We start from the raw sequence: 8,311 nt of genomic DNA, 5'->3' as shown, positions 1-8,311 counted from the left end.
TATGATTTCTATCTAGATGTCCCCCAAGAGCCTTACATGTTCCTAGGCCAGGCTTTTGGAAACTGACAGAATGTAATTCCGTGTGCTGTTGGGAGGCGGGGTCTGGTCAGAAGAGTCAGGTCACTGGGGCTGTGACCCGGAAGTGTTTATCCCTTTCCTTCTCTATTTCCTGGTCACCAGCAGCTTTCCTCCTCCAGCCCTTCCTCCATGCCTTCCTGCCTGGGAGCCAGCCCAGTATGGATGAAAACATGAGTCAACATCAACCTCTCCTCCTCTCTTTAGTTGTTGGTATCAGGAATTTTGTCCCAAAGATAAGAAAGGGACTAAAACATGTCCTTTCTTATGGTGTGTTCTAAAACTATATCTAGGGTTTAATTATAGAGATGAGATTGAGTGGGTGACAGGGTAGCCCAGTGTCACTGAAAGAATTTGTCTCCTACATTCTTTTTTTTTTTTTTTTGTGGAACTCCTACATTCTTTCAGAATGCTTTATACCACCCCACACAGGGCCAGGAGAAGCATCAGGCTGGGCAGGAGAAGGAGGGCAAGAGTAAGGGCAGAGGCTAGGCCAGAGTCCTCACTGGGTTTCTCCAGAAGACAGACAGCACAGAAACAGCCTAGGATTGGGCACTTTGAGCTGTGGGAGTGGGCTGAAGAATGGTCTCTCACTGCCTGGAGCAGGCCCTAGGCTGCCTCAGGGTAGGCCCGGAGAAAGACTGGCTCTGTGAGTCAGTGAAGAAGGTGTGGGACAGGACATGGTCTCCAATTGGCCTGACCATTATCTATCATCTACATATGAAGAAGGAAGTTCCAGGAAAAGGATTATGGTTCCTTTCCTAAGGCAGGAGGAAGGAATGCTACCCAGAGAGGTGAAAAGCAATCTAAAGATACAGCCCCAGGCTGGGGAGACAGCTTGGTGGTCTAGGCACCTGCCTGGCAAGCCTAAGGACCCAGGTTCAATCCCCAATCCTGCATGCCATGCTGGCCCCACGCTGTGCCTGCCACCTAAACTGGGTGTGGTAGTACATACCTGTAATCCCAGCACTGGGGAGGCTGAAACAGGAGGATCACTGTGTAATGAGACCCTGTACCAAATAAATAAATAAACCTTTAATAAATTAATAGACGGGTTCCAGCCTAGGGAGTTGGTGCCCTCCTGTACTCCCAGCATGCTGGGAAACTGATGCGGGAGGATCCCAGCCCAGGCAATTTAGCAAAACCTGCCTCACAACAAAAAATTAAAAAGGCTGGAGGCTAGAGGTGTTGCTCAGTGTGCAGTGGATTTGATGCCCTGCACTGCAGATAGATGACAGGCTTTGCTGTTTTCCCTGTCCAGTTTCTGGAGGGTGGCCTGCCCAGAGAGTCCATGGAATCCTTTCTCCTAAGCCTCACTTGGCACATAGCTTTGGGTGTACCCCTTTTAATATATCTGTGATGAACCAGGTTCTGAGAGTTGTAGGAAGCCCTGTTCACAGCTGCTTTGCCCGAAGCACGGGGTTACATCTCAGGACTTAGGTCTGGCATCTAAGCAAGGGGGACAGTCTTGGACTGAGTCCCCAACCTGTGGGACGTGACCCTATGTCCAAGCAGAGAACATCAGAGCTGAACTGAACTCGATGAGAAGACTTCCACCTGGCGCACCGCAGAGTGGACTGCTGGCTTGCTTGCTCCGTGAGGAAAAAATGCCAGAAGAAGCTTCTTGGGGTCACAGGTGTCGTCTGTGTTCACTGTGCTGTGACAGCAGAGGAAAATCAGATCCTTTGCTTTTTTCTGATGTACTGCCCCCAAACACACCACTTTAATGCACTGATCCTCAGAGCTGAAGGTGCTGAGAGACAAAGAGCTGGAAGGGCTTCTCAGCCCCCTTTCCGCCCTTTGCCCCTGACACAGATGGCTGCTTTGCACCAAGAAGAGAAGAGTATTCATGTTACCAAGATTGGGAGTTGATGGTTGAGGGAACACACTTAGCTAAGCTAGCCCTTGTTTCCTTTCCTCCACACATTTCCTAGTCACTGTCACACGTGTGTAGAGTTATAGAAACTCTTGGGCCCAACATCTTCCTGGGGTCTTTATTTTCCTCCTGAAGGGCTCTAAGTGTATGTAAACATGTTAAATAGATTTCATTATTTGTCTCTTCTTAATCTATTTTATATTTAATTCTTAAACCTAGTCGCATAACCTAAGAGAATAGAAAGGTTTTCCCCATATACCTTTCCTGGAGCAGAGAACCAGCCCTGGGAAGGGCAGTCTGTCCCCAGATGTGTAAGGTCCCCAGGAAATGTCAAAGCATCATGCGACTCAAACTGAAGAACATAATTAAGACAGGGGTCAGACCTGCCAGGCCCACTGGGCTCTCCTCTGTAGTTTTCCCAGGGCCAGGCGCAGAGCCGTTGCCTGGCTTTCCTGGGACAGCTGATTGGTTGTGGCCTTGCTGAAGTTGTCTCATTGGGGATGCACGAAGCCATCTCCCAAGGAAGTAGGGCACGGCTGCCTGTGTATTATTAATGCATTCTACTTGCTAGGAGGTCTTGGACCTAATTAATTATCCTTTCAGAAAGGGTCTGCTCATCTTCCTGCCATGGCCTTAGGGGCCTTTGGAGGGTCCCCAAGTCCTGGAGTTTGGAGAGCTATGTGTGTGACAGTGTCAAGGATTTCCGTGCCTGGTGTTGGCTTCCCCTCTGTTACTGCCTATGTGGTTGTGAATTTGAGTGTCGCTGCATCTCCAGCTGTAAAAATAGAGACTGCTAATAAATGACTTTGGGTGAGCTGAGGCAGCTGTTGAACTGCCCGGGATGGGAATGGGATCGCCAAAGACAATTCGCCCTTCATCTGTACTTGTTAGATGCTCAATGACCGGACGTGGGTACCACTCACTTCCTCTTTGGGCATTAGCACTGTGGATCTTCACAGAGACACGGGAAGGCTTCCTCCTCTTACCCCACGTAGCCACTTGCATGAAGGCAAACAAAAGAATGGCCTGTTCCCTGAAGAGAGTCGGGCACAGCCCCCACCTTTGGAGGCTGGATCGGCTGAGGGTGCAGTCCCGCTTCCTTTTCCCTCCTTCCAGGGCTTCCAGCCTAACTGCTGATAGTCTTCATTAGAGCTTCCATTGTTTTTTTTTTTTTTTAATTAAAAAAGTGTTTGTTTGTTTGTTTGTTTGGTACAGGGTCTCTGTACACAGTTCAGACTTGTAGTAAGCCTCCTGTCTCAGCCTCCCCAGCGCTGGGATCATAGCTGTGTGCTACCACGCCCGGTTTCGGTGGTCAGCATGCATACCTGGGGTTCCAAGGCTGGCACAGCATGTGGTACTGGGGATCGAACCCAGGTCCTTCTGCTTGCCAGACAGCCTCTTAGACAATTGAGCTACCTCTCCAGGCCCAGAGCTTATTTTGAAATCCCTAGCTTGCCTTTCCCTTGAACTCTTTCTTATTTTGCAGCATTTAAAAATCCTCTCTCTTTTCCTGTCACCTATTATTTTTTCAAAGTTGTTTCTTTGAAAACTAATTATAATGAGAAACTTTTTCCAAAAATAGCTGTATAGGTCCATGTGAGGTACTCTAAAGTTTTGGGATAAAAGAGACCGTGTCTAAGATCAACTATGTTATCATGAGTCTATATTGCAAGTACTTTCAAAAAATATATAACAACTTCTCTGTCCTGCAGAGTCCTGTGGCACCAAATTTTTATGTCCAAAAGTGGTAACTATGGAGAAAGGAATGGATTGTTCGGTCTGCTTTTCTAATGTGAACTCTGTTGCTCTAGAAATTTCTTTCAGCTACAGATGAAACAAAGAACAGTAGAATATCTGTAAAGATCTCAGTGTGTGTCTCTAAAAGATAAAGACTCTTCTTATAAGCTATATAGCCATAATTGAATCACCGTGTTTAAAAACAGCCAGTTTTATTGACATGTTTGCAGATGAAATGAAAAAGAAGTTATACAAAGATCGTTATCAGGGGACACAAGCTACATAAAATGAGAACAGAGATGACCGACCTCCTGCTGGAAGTCTACCACATCCGCTTAGAAAGAAGCCCTGCTCCTCCCCACTGAATGGAGTCAGATTGTCTTTAAATCTGATCCCCAGTTACTAGACACACTGGAGTCGGAGGAGCACGCTGGTATCAGGAGGATGTAGTCAGCAGAGTCAAGAATGGGAAACTATCTCAGGCCAACGACCTGTTCAGGAAAACAATGGGACAAAGACCCAATAGTTTAAAGTTTTAGAGACACTATTGGTGAAATGCCTTGAACACACCAACGGTGCAAAACATTTCTGAGACATAGAGCAAGATGTATTTTAAGCTAAAGTCATAACATTGTGAGCATATCCCAAAATAGACCCAGAGGTACACTACAGATATGTACATAGAGATAGATATATAATACCAAAATACAGATATAATTACATGTCATCTAGGGTTTGCTTCTTGCCAATTGTGTGTTCTAGGAAGGGAACTGCGCTGAGTACCAGAGCAGCAATTGGCCAAGGGTTGGTAAGGTGTTGAAGTTGGCTGGTGGGGTTTATGTCTATCTGAAATTTTCCACAGTTAAAAGTAAAATGGAGAAATGAGCAAACAAACACTGTTCCGCACTTCCCTGATGGGCGAGTGGGTGGACGAAGGCACTTTATCAAGTCTATAAATAGGTTTAAAATTAGGTCTCAGCAACATCTGCTCTTTTTCTGCACTGGGCTTCACAGCAGCTGCGGCGAGGCTGGGTTCTCCTAAGAGCCGTGCAGTGCCCAACAGTGTCAGCAGCTCATTCTGCTGTCCACTGTGCACCTCAGCCCCTGGCGGACAGCAGCTGTGCCCAGAGGGAGCAAGGGTGACACCTTCCCTTGGGGGATGGTGCCTCGCAGTCGTCCTGCCCTGCCTGGCAGTCCTGGCCGGCGACTGTCATCCAACCCTGATGGTCTCGCTCCTGTCACCACGGGCTTGAGCCACTTAGAACAAAAATCTGCACTGAGAAACAGTGCACCAACCTTTCAAAGCAATTAAAGTATTCACTCCATAAAGCTGACTCAATCTACGCCTATATTGTGTGGTTCCTAAATATTTAATATTCTCCTCTGCACACCTTAAAAACATTCACTGTTTTCACTGTGGCTCATTTGCACATAAATGTTTTTCCTCATGTGAAACAACATTGTTACAACTAACCCACCTTGAAATTAGGTCAGCATTCATATTTTAGGGGCTGATTTTTATTCCTCCTGTGCTCCTCACGCTCCTGCCATTGGCCTAGTTAGTTTTGTCCATGCTGTCTTTTAGGCCACTTGCAGGGCTCCTACTAAATTACTGTCACTGAGGTGGCACTTGTGATTCTTTAGGCCTCCACCGAAGGACCCGCGGCTGCTTGCAAAGGCTGGTGTTGTCTCGCTTTAGAACAGCAAGGTGGAAAACACAGGAGCCAGTGAGGAAAAGTTGCTAACACTTTCTCCTGAGTTGAAGAATTAAATCTTAGAAGATTATTAATTTTTTAAAAAGCTACAAAGATGTGCAAGACTTCTGTTAAATGAGAGGAACACACAGAAATTCTTACTTGGTGTTAGTTTTTGTTTCTTTGTTGTGCTAAAGAAAAAAAAAAGGTCCCCAAATACAATAAAAACTACATCCAAGCATGGAATAGTCACAGAATAACACTTTTTACTTGAAGTAAGCAGCTATTTTCTAAACTTTAAATTATAAAAATTATAAAGCATGAACCATCAAATCCTTTTAGAGACTAATTTTATTTTAAACATAGCACTCATAGCTTTAATAAAAGAATACATTAGCTTGACACTTTCATATTCTAATTTAAGAAATATTCATGAGAAACATTAAAATATTCCACTGCTTTTGAAGTGGGAGTAGAGACTGGAAAAACACAAAGAACTTCTTAAAAATAGTTTTGATTCTATTTTTGTATTTTAATTTGATGAAATAAATGCTCCATTTCAATTTTGTTTTTCTTAAATTCTCTGAACTATGGGCAATATTCATGGTTTTGAGACGAAGCAGCTAGAATGCACCTCGCTTCCCATGGTGGGGTATGACGCTGTGACTCACCCGAAATTACATCCTTGTTCTGAATGAGTTTTATTGTCCTGTCGTCCTCCCAATTTCCCCTGCGTTTATTGGTAATGTTTGAGATTTTTATGGAGCAAACAAGTGAAGGATCTAAATCTCAGCAAATGGAGTTTTCATTCTGCTAAAAGGGCCTACGATGAGCGGGTAGACCAACCCATTTGGCAACAACTATTAGAAACTAGAGATCGGCTCACCAGAGCTCACATTGTAGGAAATTCAACCCATTTGCTTTTCTTGCGCTTGACTCTCAGTTGAAGGTACACTAACGCTCGACACTTAGTTCCTTGTTTCACCAGACAAGGAAGAGAGTGCTTTTCACATCACAAGTTAGAGAAATGTGAGGCTTGGGCTAAGGAGATCTCAAGAGAAGTTGAGGGAAGGAGCTGATGTGCGCCTGGTTGCATAATGGGGCCACCTTAACTTCAGGTTTCCAGGACCGGCTCACAGGCCTGGCTGTGCGGTTCCTCCTGGTGACCTGGTGTGACATGAGCACAAACATGGACACGCAGGAGACGTTTGTGCACTCTGCAGGTGACTCAAAGAAAGGAGAGGAAGGTCCCACGATGGACGACTGTCCGACTTCCAAATGATGGCTATAGCTTAGCACACTGGTCTAGGGTAACAGGAAGACACTTCCTGTTAAATTCAGTGGGATTTTCTTTAATTCAGTATGCTAAGACATACAGATCTGGCAATTAGTATCATGAAGGCAAAAGTTGACATCCACAGACCCTGGAGACAGGGAGCACACCATGGGGGCCACTTGGGAGGCACCGCGCTCCAGGAGGCAGACGAGCTAGCGTGGGAAGGTGGGATGGGTGGGTTCAGGCTGGAGCACAGTGGCTGTCTGAGTTGTTCTGTGCTTGGCCCTGGGGCGACTGGGCAGCTGGCTTGCCACTGCCCTAAATGCAAGAGCCCCCAAGGAGGCCCTGGGGACAGTGAGTTTGCCACTGACTTCTCTGCTACATCCTGCTTCACCTCTAGGAATGGGCTGATCCTGGGAAGGGCGGTCTCTCCAGGTCAGCAAAGTGCCAAGACATCAGAAGCTGAAATTCAGAACCGAGAAAATGGGGTTAGTCTGCAAACAATGTGTAAATCTCTTGCCAAGGGGGGGCGGGGGAGGAAGATCAGGTTTAATAATTCATGCCAAAAACGTAGGATTTGTTTGGACAGTTGGTTAATAGACCAGTAGTGTGACACTACCCTGCCTATGTAGCAGCTTGTTCTCACCCAGTCTTTGCTCAAACGGCATCTCTTCAGAGCTCCTCCCTCCCCGCTGCTGACACCCATCCCAGCCTCTGGTCACCCCTGAGGACGTTAGATCCACATCTTTGCTATCTGAAATAACAAGTTGTATTTATCTCTCTGCTTGGCTGACAACTGTCTAGACCTCTGAACTAGAATGTAAGTTCTGTTCACTGCTTGCTCTGCAGCCTTGAGAATAGGGCCTGACAGGTAGTAGGCCCTCAGTAAATAACCGCTGAGTCAACAAATGCCAAGCTGGGGGTTAAAGCGCGGTAGCATCTTCAGCTGAATCCACTGATGTCTGGTTGTGGATCACAAAACAACAATATTCCTTCGTTAGCAAATACCAAGCACATCGCATCAAACTTTGGGCACTGTCTTGGTTACTCTTCTCATCGCTTCACAAAATCCCCAACACCCACAATTTAAATAAGGGGAAGTCTGCTTTGGCTCACATTTTCAGCCCATGACTGGCTGGCACCAATGACGAAACAGCATAGCTGAGGGGTGCGGTGGAAGCTGAGTGGCTCACATGACAACGGCCTCCTCCCTCCAGAGGAGGGAGGAGCCAGGAGCAAGCTGGGCCTTCGGAGCCACATCAACAGTGCCACCCTTCTGCTGACCAAGCCCTGTGTCCTGACGTCACACTAAGCTGTAGGATCCAGGACTTGACCACCTTTCCAAAGCCCTGCCCGTGATGATGAGCACCCAGGCTCTGGGAAGACATCTAGATAAACAGTAACAGTGGCATCCACTTTAAAAAAAACCCTAGGGCACTGAAGAGACCCGTGCAAGAGCAGCACACCAGCCAGTCTGCATACTGTTCCAACGGAATCTAGGGAGAAAGAATGGACATTTAATTAGCAGTTACTATGTGCCAAGAACTATGGCAGGTTGTGACGAAGCAGTCTTCTGCTTGCCACATGCATTTGGCTTGCCTGGCCAAGGTTGAGGGAGAGGGTACAGTGATCTCTCACTTATCCTGGAGGCTA

The sequence above is a fragment of the Octodon degus genome, unplaced genomic scaffold (genome assembly GCF_000260255.1).
Source record: "Octodon degus isolate 3935 unplaced genomic scaffold, OctDeg1.0 scaffold00039, whole genome shotgun sequence".
Classification (NCBI taxonomy): Eukaryota; Metazoa; Chordata; class Mammalia; order Rodentia; family Octodontidae; genus Octodon; species Octodon degus.
Note: the sequence above shows the minus strand (reverse complement) of the source record.